At 37.1% G+C, this 16,717-nt stretch overlaps 1 protein-coding gene and 1 pseudogene across 5 annotated transcripts in view; one reads left to right on the forward strand and one right to left on the reverse strand.

The window, feature by feature from the left end:
• TMEM117 (transmembrane protein 117) overlaps positions 1–16,717 on the reverse strand; it is a 496,200-nt gene that overhangs the window by 252,334 nt on the left and 227,149 nt on the right. The window lies entirely within an intron of this gene.
• On the forward strand, positions 11,902–12,395 carry LOC144297595 (cytochrome c pseudogene; annotated as a pseudogene).

Below are 16,717 nucleotides of genomic sequence, written 5' to 3' on the forward strand. Positions count from 1 at the left end.
CAGCATAGCCTTTTTACTAATATCCAGTTTGTCTTCTTGAACTTCTCCCACATACATAAAGTGTTCTTCCAAATACATCTGGCAAAATAATCGTTTCTTCCTCATTCCCCTCTTCAGCAAAAGCATTTGACACTGGAATCCTAACCCGGAGATTTCAAAACTGGATTTTATGAAGTTCCAAGCTAAGACTCTCCCCGGGTCACCTGCCCATCCAGCCTTTAGCTTGAATATCTCTAATTTTATCCGGTTCACCATATTTCACTTAGAAATAGGGCTGTTCTGTTAATTTGAAAACAAAAACAGGGATCCCTGGGTGGCTCAATGGGTTTAGCGCCGCCTTCAGCCTAGAGTGTGATCCTGGAGACCCAGGATCAAGTCCCACGTTGGGCTCCCTGCATGGAGCCTGCTTCTCCCTCTGCCTGTGTCTCTGCCTTTCTCTCTCTCTCTGTGTGTCTCTCATGAATAAATAAATAAAATCTTTAAAAATTAAAAAAAAAAGAAAACAAAAACACTGTTTTAAAGCTTTAGGCATCCTATTTTGACATTACCTTTTGCATTTTTTTTTAAGCCAAAGTAATGTCAAAATAATTACACAACCACATACCCAAGTACTTACAGCATCCTACGGAGAAATGTTCACTCTATGACTTTGCCATTTTTACTCTGAATGAAAAAAGTAAAACTAATACTAATCTCATCAACCAAGTCTCCTGTGAACTATAATTCTGTTTGGGGCATGAAAAGGAAAATTTCACTGGGATCTGCAGAGGACAATGGTAAAAATAGATTATTAATCATCAGTCAGAAACCTATTTAAGTATTTTATGCTGAAGGGTTTTAAAAAATAAGAAAAGAAAAATGCTGATATCAAGAGAAGACCAATTTTGTTAGAGAATCATTACCTACTGCTCTCCTTACAGTCTCTTTAGAAAAGTGAAGTCACTTAAGATTGACTTTTTGTTATTGTTTTAAGGCCTGAGAATGACCTCGCCAGTAACCAACTATTAACAACAGACTTCTAAACATATGGACTAGAACCAGATGTCAAAAGCAAATTAACACATGATGATTTCCTCCCCTCAACAGCAGAAAGGGATCCCAGAAGATGATGGGCTGGCCCTTTGCCAGCCATGTCTGAGGCAGAAGGTGTGTGGGATAGGATGAGATCAAGGAATGACACCGGGAATGACCAAGAGGAACCAGGAAAGCAACAGTTGTCAATTCTAGCACTGCTTTGAAAGCAGTCTCTCTCAGATCCATGCTCGATATTCTTTGAAGAAATCAAATAAGATCCATTCCTTCCAGAAACTCAAGACACAACAAGAATAGCTAACCAGGGACACTGGGTGTCATCAATAAGCTGAGCTGGCTGCTTCTCATAAGACTCAGAATGATGATAGTAAAGGATCTGGCCTCCAGCCTTCAAGACTCAAAAATCTGATTTTGACAGCATTCTGAGAAAAGAATCCATCCCTCAGGGGCGGACTTGCAGTAGACTGATTTAAAACAAAGAATGCTAATGGCCATATTTAAAAAGAGAAATGTAAACCTTATAAGGACCAAAGTCCTCAAAAAAATAAAAAATATAAATAAATAAATAAATAAATAAATAAATAAATAAATAAAAAATAAATAAATAAATATTAAAAAAAAAAAAAAAAGGACCAAAGTCCTCACACTTGCTTGACTAGAGTATTTTTCCCCAACGTACAGGCACATCTGGAAACCCACATTATGATCAGAAACTTTTACGGTTAGCCTGGACTTAGAGAAAGAGACACTAGCTAGTTGATTCGATTATTTAATAACAACAGACAAAAATGCCTGCTGCCTCTATCTTCAAAGGAAAGATGCTCTGGGTAATGAAAAATGGTTTCACTGATACTCTCTCCTGGGCAATGTTCAGCCACATAATGCCAACATTTACCTCTGTGATTGTCAATCCTCAGAGGGGGTCAGGGCCCATCATCTATCTTGTTCATTGCTGTATCCCGTGTTTGGTACCCGGGAGATACTCAGCTTGTATCTGGTGGCTGAATGAACTCAACTCATCTTTTTCTATGTTTGCAAGGCTGACCAATGCATATTCTATTTTAAAATGCATGAATATTCAATCAACCTATTACAGAACCTGCGGGCCCAGGGGCCATTTTATACTAAAGCTGACTTTACCCATCTCTGCCCTAATATATCAAACATGGAATCTCAGGAGGGACATCTTCTATTCCTTATTTCAAAATTCATTATGGATGCACATTTGAACTATCCCTAACCACCAGCAATACCATTTTGGCCTATTCCAGATTATTTTATTTCTAGTTGATGTAATTCCAATTTAGCCACTGGTGAGGATCTAGAAGTCATCTTTGAGTCATGGAAATTAAACCCTAAACTGAAAGTAAATGACAAATGTGAATCGAGCCTTTTCTTCTCTCCTTCATCTCCAAGGCTTTTTCTCAACTTCCCTTTGAATCTACAGGCTGCTTTCATTTCTCCTTTCCACTCCTATAATGACATACTCACCGTCTTATAAGAAATAATTTCTAGTTCTCCTTTCACACTTTCCAACTTATTTCCACGTAGTGCCAACACATTTCTATATTTAAACTACCTACCCCCTCAATCAAACCATCTTCAACATGCACTTCATATAAGATGACTTCCCAATCCCTGATCCCTGATACTGAATGAATTTGCTTATTTTTCTCAATGTTATTGCAAAGGAGTTGTCTGTTTTGAAGATTTCACACACAAAAAGCCAAAAAAAATAAGAATATTAAACCAAATAAAGCAAATAAAAATGTTAATGCTTCAGGATCAGATTCTCATTAAAATTCTGGCATATGTCTATGCAAAATTTGTTGTATAGGAGACACGTTTTTATATAACACAGATAAATGCTCTTTTTTTATACTGCTTATCACATTGCAGAAGCAGAAAGAATAAGCTGTACTAATGTAGTGAATCCCTTAATGCCAGAACAGTATTTTTTTTTTTGCCTTGATCCCAGCCTCCACAAAAAAAAGTTGATCAGCTGGCAATACGTAACTGATTAATTAACTGGCCTGTAAGTTCCCAAAGCTGACCTAAAACTGCAGTGGTACGAAGCTATGAAACAATGTCACATACTTTCAAAAAAACAATATTTATTAATTGCTTATAAATTAGGTAAATTGTCTAACAGAGTCTCTGGCACACAATAGGGACTTATGAAATTTTAATTCCTCTTCTTCCTTCTCTCTTTAGTTGAGTACCCCCAAAATGCATGCACTTGTACACGGGTGCAAGTTATTTCCCTAATTTGTTCTGTTCATTAATTGATAATGAGTAAATTTTAAGAAAGATCAACACGGATGCCCACAAAATAGAGTTAATTAGCGGTAACAGAATTCTTGATGTATCTTCAAAACAGAAATGGGGAAGACTTAAATATCGAACACGAAAGAAAAAAATTAAAATGGATGTTCCTATCGATTGATTTAGGCTCTTTTATCAACCATCGGGACTTGCTCCTTGTGCTAGAAATGTCAGAGATAATTTTTTAATACTTTTCACTAATGCATTTCCTTCATCACTCCTTCTAGGGCTTTCTATATATTCACCAAGCCAGCCAAAATAAAAATTTAGGAACCATTACTATTAATAAATGCAGGCTCCTGGGTAAACTGTCAAAACATTTCCAAAGGCCCAGATTATAACCTCCAATCCATTCCACTCACTTCTGTCCAATTACAAAATGCATGCCACTCTAACTGAGGCACACATTTTTTAAAGTTTGACATTGACATGCACCACACAGAGATCAGAACTGGACAGAGGCCCATGACTTACTATGATTTATATTCTGTCATTGAAACTAATGCATAGTGAGCGGTTCAAAATCCTCTTCCCTTCCTCCAGACCTTTAAATGGAATCAAGCATGGGCACAATATTAATTTTAAAGTTAACTTAGTCTAATTGAATGGCAATGCTTTATTATAGTCATGTATCAAACAAGGACCACAATATATCATAAGTGACACAGCGAAAGTAGATCCTTTTATGCTTTGCTTTTCATTCTCCTTGATTTTTTTAGCCACAAGCTTTTCAAATACCACTGTTAGTATTTTAATATACTCTGTTCGTAAATTAACATGACTAAATCATCCCTATCCTCACAACAGCATTTCTAAATCATGCACAGTGATATGCAAACCAGTGACCATTTCTCCAAACAGAGCTGTTACTATATCACAGAAACCCAGAGCTACAGGAATCTTAAGTGTCATCCAGTCTATATGCCTTCTTTCCAGAAGAATCCATTTTTTCACATGTGTTCCACCTTTTTATCCTTCAGATGGTTCTGTCTCAAGGTAAAGTAATGAGTACATGACATTCCTTCTTTGTTAGTATAGGTCATATTATATAACATAACATTAGTTCTACCCACTTAGCATATTTGTCAGTGTGCAGTACATCATCATTACCTGGAAGCACAAGGTATACGGCAGATCTTGAACGTTTTTTTTTTCCTTCCTGCATAACTGAAACTTTATATCCCTGAACATCAACTCCCATTTCCCCTACCCCAGCCTCTGTCAATCACCATTTTATTTTCTGCTTCTATGGGTTTGATTTTTTTACCCCATATAAGTGGAATCATGCAGTATTTATCCTTTGTGGCTAGCTTATTTCACTTAGCATAATGCTCTAAAGATCCATCCATGTTGTGCATATGATAGGATTCCCTTTTTGTTAAGGCTGAATGATATGCCATTGTGTGTATATACCACATTTTTTTTTTATCCATTTCATCCATCAACGGACATTTACTTTACTTCCACATCTTGGCTATCATGGCTAAGATATTTTTTAAGATTTTATTTATTTATTCATGAGAGACACAGAGAGAGAGAGAGAGAGGCAGAGACATAGGCAGAGGGAGAAGCAGGCTCCCCGTGGGGAACCTGATGTGGGACTCAATTCCAGGACCCCGGGATCATGTCCTGAGCCAAAGGCAGATGCTCAACCACTGAGCAACCCAAGCGCCCCCTATCATGGCTATTATTGCAATGAACATGAGAATACAAGTAATGTCTCTGAGATCCTGATTTCAGTTTCTTTTTTTTTTTTTTTAATACTAACCTCCTTTTCCATCTAAGGAAACTGAGGTTTATTTTTTATTTTATTTTTATTTATTTATTTATGATAGTCACACAGAGAGAGAGAGAGGCAGAGACATAGGCAGAGGGAGAAGCAGGCTCCATGCACCGGGAGCCCGACGTGGAATTCGATCCTGGGTCTCCAGGATCGTGCCCTGGGCCAAAGGCAGGTGCTAAACTGCTGCACCACCCAGGGATCCCCTGATTTCAGTTTCTTAACATACATATATCCATAAACGTAATTGCTGGATCATATGATAATTCTATTTTTAATTTTTTGAGAAACCTCCATACTGTTTTCCATAGTGGCTGCACCATTTTACATTCCCATCAATAGTGCACAAGGATTCCAATTTTTTCACATCCTGATAAGCACTTAAGATTTTTTTTTTAAGATTTTATTTATTTATTCACAAGAGACAGAGAGAGAGAGAGAGAGAGAGAGAGAGAATGGCAGACACAGGCAGAGGGAGAAGCAGGCTCCATGCAGGGAGCCGGATGTGGGACTCGATCCCCGGTCTCCAGGATCACACCTTGGGCTGAAGGCGGTTCTAAACTGCTGAGCCACCTGGGCTGCTCGATTTTTTGGGTTTTGATAATGGCCTTCCTAACTGGTGTGAGGTGAGATCTCACCACGGTTTTATAGCATGGGACAGGCATAAAGCAGATACGTAGGCAAATGGAACAGAATAGAGAACCCAGAAGTAAATCCACATATACAGTCAATTAATCTTCAACAAGGGTACACAATAGGCAAAGGGTAGTGGTCTCTTCAACAAACAGCATTAGGAAAACTAGATATCTGGGGATCCCTGGGTGGCTCAGTGGTTTGGCGCCTGCCTTTGGCCTAGGGTGTGATCCTGGAGTCCCGGGATCGAGTCCCACATCAGGCTCCCTGCATGGAGCCTGCTTCTCCCTCTGCCTCTGTCTCTGCCTCTCTCTCTCTCTCTGTGTCTCTCATGAATAAATGAATAAATTCTTTAAAAAAAAACTGTATATCTGCATGAAAAGAAGGAAAGAAAGAGAGAAATTAAGACAGAGGGAAGGAGGAAGAAATTGGACCCTTATCTTAGCACCATACAGAAACATCAACTCAAAATGGACTAACTCTTAAATGTAAGACCTGAAACTGTAAAGTTCCTAGAAAAAAACGTGGAGGAAAAATTTTCATAACATTGGTTTTGGCAATGATTTTTTGAATATGACATTTAAAAGCACCAGCAACAAAAGCAAAAATAGACAACGGAAACTACATCAAACTAAAAAGTTTCTGCACACCAAAGTAAGCAGTCAATAAACTGAAAAGGCAACTGACAGAATGGGAAAAAAATATCCGCAAACCACATAGCTCATAACAGGCTACCATTCAAAATGTACAAGGAACCCTTACAATTCAATAGCATAAACAAATAAATAAATAAATAAATAACCTGATAAAAGATGGGCCATGTCTAATCCTATAGCAGTAATCATTTTTCAATATATATAATGTATCAAAACAATACGATGTATGCCTTAAACTTACACAATGCGACACATCTATTATATTTCAATAAAACTCAGGGGAAAATGGACAAAGGACATGAATATACTTTTTGCCAAAGAAGATCTACAAATAGGGATGCCTGGGTGGCTCCGAGGTTGAGTGTCTGCCTTCAGCTCAGGGCGTGATCCTGGAGTCCCAGGATTGGGTCCCATGTCGGGCTCCTCGCCTCACAGGGAGCCTGCATCTCCCTCTGCCTATGTCTCTGCCTTTCTCTCTGTGTCTCTCATGAACAAATAAAATATTTTTTAAAAATAGATATACAAATAACCAACAGGTATAATCACCAGAAAACTGGCATTTCTGAAAAAAATCATATTCAATGGTAAAAGATGATTCCCAGTGACATGGTTCATTTATAACCTCCCAGAAAGAAAAAAAAAAAAAAAAAAAAAGGAACCTCCTATGGTTGAAATCAAAAATGATTTCTGTTAACGCCTGTCTGATTTCCACTGTAAACATTAGAATTAGCCTAAAACAAAACTGTGAGATTTACGCTGACACCCTCCATCCCCCTTGAGAAGCATCCTGGATTCCGTGATTCTTAATCATATTAATTGTGAGAATTGAATGAGATAATATATGTAAAAATATATAAAAACATTTTATAAACTTCAAAATGCTCTATAATTATTGTATTGATTTTAAAAATGGGATAGGTGAAAGTGATAACAACTACAAATGCCAAAGTGAGAAAGAAAAGTCTTCGGCTTTATACTGTAGGGAGCTGGGGACACATAATTTAACTTGAATAATGTAGAAATTATTTGTGTCATTCTTTCTTTAGAAAAACACACACACACACCATTTAGCCTGATCCAGCTGCAAGCCTTACTAGCATTCTTTCAGATCCAGAAGTTAGTTACAGTCCTCTCGAAATTTCACAGACTGTCTCCCTTTCCCCAAAACACTTGCCCTCCTTTCTCACCTCCATCTCAGTCTAATTTCTTATCATCCTTCAGATTGCCACTTAAATGTCAACTGCTTCAAGGGAACTTCCCTGCCCCAAACTCCACTCCTATTCCATTGGCAGCGTGTGGAGTGAGAGGTGATGCTATTTCAATGCCCCTGGGTGTTCCCTAGATAACGATAAAGTAACGGTATTGACGCAAACCAGCATTCACACACATCACCCTCCACCTCCTAGGTGAGCTGCTCTTGTCACCCATCACTAGTTCCAGGCAAACTCCAAGCTCTAGGTTTCAAGTCCTGCTTGGTACCTGGTCTGTTGTGTAGAGCTCAGCTGCTCACCAGTTTGCTTTGAGACTGTAACACCTTGACAGAAAGTGAGAGTGAGAGATATACTTTCAGAAATCCTATGACTTTATCAACATGTGAAGAATCTAGAATGTAATGAATGCCTACACAAAGTTGAGCATTTAATCCCACGCACTGGTGCCAGAATGACTTATGTCTATACTTAGCCCTGTGTTATTTTATTCTAAAGAGAAGCAGCTGACACGTATCAGATTCTTCCCTGTGATCAGCATAACCACTCTTTGCTACCTGTGAATCATACTAATTCATATTCCAAAAGGTGGCATCTGAGCAAAGTACCTCCTTGTATCACCTGGGACTGCTATACTCTCCCTTGTCGGTTCAACAAATCTCATGGCTTATAATTAATCTTCTCAGACCCCATCTATGTCACCAGGAAATGTGGGGTTTTGTATTTGCAAGAACAGCCAACATATCCAAATAGATGGTTACAACACAGCATGAATAACATCTGATGACTGGACTACATTTATCAGAATTTTCTGAAAGAGAGAGAGAGAGGAAACAACCGGCAACATGGAATTCTCAGTTGTTTCTGTTTTTATACGCCAAGCTTCTCTTGAGTAAATACAACATCTAGACTGCTGTCTTTTCCAAAGCCTTAAATTTTGAAAAGAATGCAAAGTTGATTGTATCCTGCCCTCTATTGTGCCTACTGACTCTGCAATGCTGGAAACAGAAATGTTTCCCCTTCTAACCTTAATATCAATCAGTGGACATTGTCAAACCTGACATTTTATTGTCCCTTCCTCAGTGGCATGTTCTAAATAGAAACATTATTGTGATAAATTGTTCTTTGAAGTTTGACATTGTACAAATTACACTGTGTACTCTATTTTATTAAATGGTAAAACTCAGCAGGCTTTCTATCAGGAGGCCAACCTATAGTACTTTGTCCTCCTAAGAAATGAGTGCTATGTTGGCAGGCTAAGCAAAAGGTCTCCTCATAACCATTCTGTCAACAAATAACTCATAAAACCTTTTCTTAGGATACACATTAAAGCATTTGTCCTGATCTTTAATATATCTTAACACGGAGAGGCAACAGGCTTCAGCTCAGCATGGGCTGATGCCTGCACTTAAGGAAGAGCCAACCACATAAACACAACATCAGGAATTAGGAGAGAAACAAAACAGCAACAGAAGGGAAATAAAAAGGGGTCAGTGCCTTTCTCGTCCTTAAAAAACATTTAAGTCAATTACAAATATCTGAATGTCTGAATAAATACTGCTTAAGGTACCAGGATAGACACAGGGAATACAAAGAATGGTAAGGTCATCTCCATGGAGCATATAGTCTAGTTGGGTAAGTATTACACAAACACACGAAACGGTAAGAAAAGAAGAGAATCTAGGACAAGTGACACTACTAAGCACAACAGATGATCTAGGAAAAGAGTTGGCAACCTACAGCTCTTTTATAAACAATGCCAGGTTCTTTGTGGGAAACTTTGTTAAAACCTAGCTACACTCATTTGTTGAGGTGTTGTCCAGGACTGTTTCTGTGTTCCAATGACAGAACTTAGCAGCTGCAAGGGAGACCTGATAGCCCACCAAACCTAAAATATTTCCTATCTTTACTGAAAAGTTTCACCAACCCCCACTCTAGAAAGCTAAAGAAGAGACTGCCATGCACCACACTGGTGAAGAAAAGGTTCAAAGAATGGGCTGAAATCAGCAAAGAAAGAAAATGAGGGAAAAGTGCTCTAAGCTGAGGGAACCATATGAGTAGAAGTGCAGAGGAGGGAATCTGTGGGGGGAGGCAATACATAGGCCAACCTGGCTCAAGGCAATGGGGGCGATGGTTTTCCATACCATATGGAAATGGTATTTTGATTTGGGTGTGGAAGGAAAAAGCACCTAAATGCCAAGTAAAGAAATGTAGACTTTCTCATCACAGTTGTGATGGCTTTTATTTTGCTTATTTTGCTTTGTTTTTAGCTATGAATGACACCGTTTCAAAATATTCCCATTTTTTATTTCAAAAAAGCAGTCATCCTACTGCATCTAACTTAGATCAGTTTGCTGCAGAGCAAAGAAAATAGTCAAAGAGCTTTTTATACGTCTCTATAAATGCATCCTCCCTTTTCATTCAAAGAAAATTTAACATCATTACTTATGGTTTCTTAACACGGCTCATACTTGTGTCCCTTACACCTGTGATCCCCATTTTCTTCATGTTTAATACTTGAAGAATCAAAGCCCTGAGCAGCAACAGAGATAAAGAATGGTCTTTGACCCTGTCCTTTTTGATTTACAGGGTATACAGGGCTGTCATTTTGATTTGCCCAAAGGTTAAAGCTTAAAGACAGTACAGAAAGTATAGTCCTCCAAAGAGATAAATACACTAGGGCCAGCTCCCAGGCAAATGATATCTGATATTTTTGCTCCTGGCTGTTGGCCATTTTAGTCTGGTGGCGGGGGCTCCAGTTCAGCCCCGGAGAGGCTTAGCAAGTCTATCTGGGTATCCAGAACCCTGAGTGGTCCACCCCAGCTGCACACTATCTGAGCCTGTCCTACAGCTACATATCAAGGCAGAATTATGGGTTCATTTAATCCCAAAACTACTGAGGATCCAACTAAGATTGACCCCCAAATCTGCTCGTTACCCTGGTACCACAGTCACCTTTCAGGACCGATCGGGCTCCACAGCACTATGCAAAGGTAAATGGAGACGTCAGTTCTCATCCAAAGCAATCATGTGCTCTAGAGGCTGAGATGAAACTAGATTTTACTCAACTAACTTAGTTTCATGGAGAACTTTTAGGTTGGGCAGGGTAGAGAAATGTCATAATAAAAAAAAAAAAATCACAGTCTCTGCCATCAGAAGGTTTGAGTTTAAATTTTACTAGTGGAGTTCCCTTGAGCCAATCACTTAATTTCCCTAAACATAATTTTTTCCTACCAGTAAAATGACATAATCATAAACCCACAGCATTATTGGGGCAGTCAAATAGAAAACATATGTGAAACCATATTGCAACTTTGAGCTACTCTACACACATATTTCTTTTTATTACCACTTCATGTTTTATACAGCAGTTCTTAAAGCATTGTCTGGGGGCCCTGTAGGTACTGAGACCTTTTTAGTTCTGCAACAACAAAACTATTTTTATAACAAAAATCACCTGTTACTTGACTTTTCACTCTGATTAACTCAAGCGTGCAGAGGGTTTTTTTCAGAGGCTAAGTGATATATGATGACATCATCACTATATCAGCTTGTGGAATGGTGTGCTTGTGCCCATTCATGTTTTCCTGAATTTTCCAAAGTAAATCTTTGCGGTCCTCAGTAATTGGTAAGGGTGGTCCTGATATCAAAACATTTGAGAACTACTATTTTGTAAGTGTCGATCTCCTTAAATGCACTTTAAAAGCAAATAAAACATGCATCATTTGCTCCTTTGGAAGGTATATGTGTAGATTATAGAGAGAAACATCTTTAACTGGAATACACTTGGGAGCTTATCTTTTAATGTTACACACTTGTGAGTTTAAAAATAATACAAATGGAAAAGAAAAACATTTCAACTTCTGTTATATCTACTAAGGTGGTTATTGAGTACTTTTTATATTGAAGATACTGCTCTAAGGCACATACAAGGAAAGTCCAAAACATTTCTTGCTCAAAAAACCTTGAAACAAACAAAAAACAAACAAACAAACAAAAAAACGTTGAAACAATTAGCAAACATAAGAGTATTTTATAGAGAAATAAGAGATATGTGGATCAAAATTCTCACTGAGATTTTTTTATAAAATTAGTAAAGACAAAATTTGGAACTTATATGTTCTGTGTGGCACAAAAAAAAAGTAAAAAGAATTAGGATAGGAATACATCTATGTTAGTAACCAGTTTTATTTATAAAGCCATAATGATAATGAATATTGAGAGAGCGGGATGTCCAGCTTGCGAGCTGGCATCTTCGTTTCGCGCGCAACAGAAAAGTGATTCAAAAATGGGTGATGTTGAAAAGAGCAAGAAGAGTTTTGTTCAGAAGTGTGCCCAGTGCCATACTGTGGAAAAGGGAGGCAAGCACAAGACTGGCCAAACCTCCATCGATTATTGGGCAAAAGACAAGTTAGGCCCTTGGATTTTCTTACACGGATGCCAACAAGAACAAAGGCATCACCTGGGGAGAGGAAACCCTGATGGAGTATTTGGAGAATCCCAAGAAGTACATCCCTGGAACAAAAATGATCTTCGCTGGCATTAAGAAGGCAGGGGAAAGAGCAGACTTAATAGCTTATCTCAAAAAAGCCACTAAGGAGTAATAGTTGGTCATCATTTTATTTATTACAAACAAAAATGTCTCATGACTTTGTTTTATGTGTACCATATTTAAATTGATCTCATTGACCAGAATTTAGATCATGAGTGGCTGATAGAATGTTTCTCTTGGACAGTCCTGATTTAAATAAGATTAGCTTGTGGATTTTTAAATGAATATGATCAGTTTTTTGAACTTTGATAGTAATTCTGGTTCAGCAAGTGCTGTCACTGTTTTCTCCTTCTAAAAATGTGATTGGAAAAATAATTTTTTTAAATATGATTGGAATTGATTAGGATGTGTAGCTTTTCACAGAGATGGTAAATGCCACCTCTAAATTTATAGATTGGTTTTATATTTAGATTTATATAACTGGTTATATTAATATATTTAAATACTGAGGAAATTCCTTCACTGTCTCAGAACACCAAGACTCAATTGTGTTTCAAGTTGTGTTCCCTAGCCTGTTAAAGGCAATGGCTGAAGATAAGCTGGCAGTGTCCACTTTATCTTTTTGGTCTTAACTATGCCAATTTACTTAAAATTCCTTACATCTAAAAAATAATAATAATAATGAATATTAACAATAAAAATTAAATAAAAGTTTGTTGGCCTTGGGAACAAGACTTAGTAGTTGGCCCTGGTTGTTGTAATAATAACCCATAAGTGTTGTCTGGCCTCATATACTATGCTCATGCATTATAGTGATAAAAGTGAAGACTATTTCTAAAAATTGGGCTTCACTGTTTTGTTTGATATTATAAGAACTCACCAAAATCTCAAATACACAGTACAACTACTTATAAATGGCCCTTAACCATCTGAATCTCTGATTTATCCAGACAGATTTTTGTTTGGGATTTGAGCCAGAAGTACAGAAAGTCAAGCAGGTCTGAATCTGAATGGAATCTGAATATAAAGCCAGCCTGGAAAACAAACCTAGCTCTGGAATGGAAAACAGGACCAAAGTAGGATGTAGGCAGGAATCAAAAGCTGGAAGCAATATCCAGGACTCCTGAGCCAAAGCATTTTAAACATTCAATACCCTACTGAAATAAAAGCTATAGCAGAGAATAGCACCATTTTCCATTGTTAGTTTTCCAGGTCACGCTTTGTTAAAACTGATAGCTGGGAATAAATTGTTCTTATATGACTTATAGCAGAAAACCCTGGTAAAGGGAAAAATTTATGCAACTTAAAACTCCATACTATAGAATAACTTAAGAGATCATTTTAGGGTCCATAGAAAAGACTAGAATAAAGTCACTTTTAGTAAAATTAGTCCTGACAAAGGTTGAATCAAGAAAAAGGCTAGAATTAGGGCATGATGTAATGGCTTTGAGAAATCTTGATATTTCTCTCTCTCTCTCTCTCTCTCTCTCTCTCTCTCCAGAAACTGCATCCAAAAGAATTTACAATTTTAAAAGGAGCTCTATTTTATTTCTTCTCTTTCTCCTCTTTGGACAAGATAGAGACATAAGATTAGGACAAACAGGACAATATTTTTACACATTTTATAATTTTTATATTCAGGAATGGTTAGGCACGGGAATAAAAATCACTTGTCCCTTCCATGAAGAAGAACATTATATAATTTCAAAGTAGTATAGATGTAATGAGATAATATACAAAGGCTAAGATTTATTATTAGCAACTATTATTCACAGATAAGAAAGTACCATTTTGCTTTCCCCTAAATGTATTTTTCCTCAATCTATTTTCTGCATTGTTGAGAATGGACTTCTGAACCCTACAGGAGAGAGTGAAGGTGGTCTACTTTCTACTTTTGAATGTATATCCAAAACAAGTTCTCCACTGATAACTCGGTGACAATGAACCAGATACAGTGGTTTTATAACAGAGCCCCCCCAGAACCACTAGCCACCTTGAAAATGATAATGGCTTCATGAGTTTTATTTAGAAGTCCAAATGAATACATATTATGTTTCACTGGCCAACTATATTTCTTAAATCTGTGATTTCAACATAAATATGCCCTAGATCACTTACTAATTCAACCAGAACAATATTTACTGAGCACTTATTATATATTAAGCACTTTCCTAGGTGCTATGTAGATAAATGAGACAAAGTTCCTATCAAATAGATTTTCAGCTAATTAGGGGAAATAAAACAAGAGTAGCCATCCAAAAAAAAGCAAAAAAATGAGAGCTTCCCTTACATTTAAAATAAAAGTTTAGTAAGGCAGCCTTATGAATTAATAGCAAAACATGACATGCCAAATCTGTAAAGATCTGTAACAACATAGAATCAAAACTCATTTTCTTCATCGGTGACCTTTAATGAGCACTTACTATATGTCAGATTGCGATCATTTAATCCTCAGAGCATCCCAGCTGAAGGTGATTTTCAGGAATTCTACTAATACTAGATGGTACAGAGAAGCCAAAGTCTCAGAGAAGTTCTCCCATATGAAGCTTCCTTACTGGATTTAAGATGAACCTTCACCCTGCTTAGGGAGTGCTGGTTTAAATGTCTGATGATACCAATAGGGTAGAGTCCTCTCTTACACAGGAAGCAAGAGGACAAGAATATATTCAGCACAGAATCCATCCAATACGGTCATTGTTCCACCACTGTAAACACATGAAATCAATGCGTAAATTAAGCTTAGTATGGGGGCCTGAAATCCAGGGAGGAGCGTTGAAAAGGACAGGTCTTGGGAATACAGGCTGCCTCACTAGGTAGAAAAGGTGAAATGAATAATTATACCCAGATAGTGACCTTTTCCCTGCAGATGAAAGAATGAAAGACACCTAACAAAAAGCTCAGGCTTCAAATAATACACTCTCTTCTTACAGCTGAAATACCACTTTAGGGCACAATTGGATTTTAAAGTTGTATTTTAAAGAATTACAATAATTAGAATAATGATGTTTAAGTAGCTTTTATACTGATATTATGTTACCACTGACAATGGCATAATTCTATTCTACTGGCAAAAGCCTAAAAAACACAAAAAAACTGCAGGTATAGTAGTAATGGTTTAAGTACTCCAAACTTTTTTTTTTAACTTTTAAATTCCACAGATACTAGAAGACTTGTCAAAGTACAAAGTATAATATAAATGATAATTAATTAATATAAAATAAGACTGTCAGGGTTCAGTCTATTAAGCGTCTGCCTTCAGCTCAGGTCATGATCCCAGGGTCCTGGGATTGAGCCCCATGTCAGGCTCCCTGCTCAGTGGGGAGTCTGCTTTTCCCCCTCTCTCTCCCCCTCTCCTTCCCACCAACCCACCCACCCCCTGCTTGTGCATGCACACTCTCTCTCTATCTCAAATAAATAAATCAATCCTTTATTAAAAAAAAAAAAGAGAACTGAAAGGCTTCAGGATAAAAGACCACTCTTAGTTCTAGGTTTAAAAAACAGTAATATATTTCTAGCTACTATATATATATATATAATATATATATATATATATATTATATATATATAATATGATTTAGTCTGTCATCTACCTTTGAACTCAGTATTTAGCCAGAGATAGACATTCTCTGTTGGGACTATTTTTTTTTGTTTTGTTTCGTTTGGTTTTTTTTGGTTTTTTTGTTTGTTTGTTTGTTTTTGTTGTTGTTGTTGGGACTATTTTAATAAAAACTATCACTGCTTTACAGAATCCACATAATTTTTTTGAAACCATAGTGGGTTTCAAAATATTTTGCTGGTGTTTTTTTATTGTATTTAAGGGTAATTTCATTTTGGAAAATGAACCAAAGGGAGGGGGTAAGTGGATCAAAGATTACAAGATAAAAGGTGTTTCACAAAAGAATATGCAATAGTAATAAAAATATAAAAAGATGTTCACCCTTATGAAGAACTTATACACTGAACATGAAAAATCAAATAATCTGATTTTAAAATGGGCAGAGCACCTGATAGATACAGGTGGCCAACAGACACATGAAAAGATTCTCAACATCAGCAATGATCAGGGAAATGCAAACCAAAATCACAATCAGAAACTTTTCAGAATGGCTTGTATCAGAAAGACAAAAAAATAAAAATAAAAATAAAAAAATAACAAGTGTTGGTGAGGATCTAAAGAAAGAGGAACTGTTGGTGAGAATGTAAGCTGGTACAACCACTGTAGAAAAAAGTATTGAGCTTCCTCAAAAAGTTAAAAATAGAAGTCCTATATGACCCAGTAATTCCACTACTGGAGAACATTTCTGGAGAACAAAAACACTAATTTAGTTTGCTTTCCCACCAACAGTGCAAGAGGGTTCCCCTTTCGCTACATCCATGCCAAAACCTGTTGTTTCTTACGTTGTGGAATTTAGACATTCTGACAGGTGTGAGGCTGTATCTCATTGTAGTTCTGATTTTCTTTTCCCTGATGATGAGCGATGTTGACCATCTTTTTATGTGTCTATTGGCTATCTGGATGTCTTCTTTGGAGAAATATCTATTCATGTCTTCTGCCCATTTTTTAATTGGAATATGTGGTTTTGGGGTATTG

The sequence above is a fragment of the Canis aureus genome, chromosome 25 (assembly GCF_053574225.1).
Source record: "Canis aureus isolate CA01 chromosome 25, VMU_Caureus_v.1.0, whole genome shotgun sequence".
NCBI classification, from domain to species: domain Eukaryota; kingdom Metazoa; phylum Chordata; class Mammalia; order Carnivora; family Canidae; genus Canis; species Canis aureus.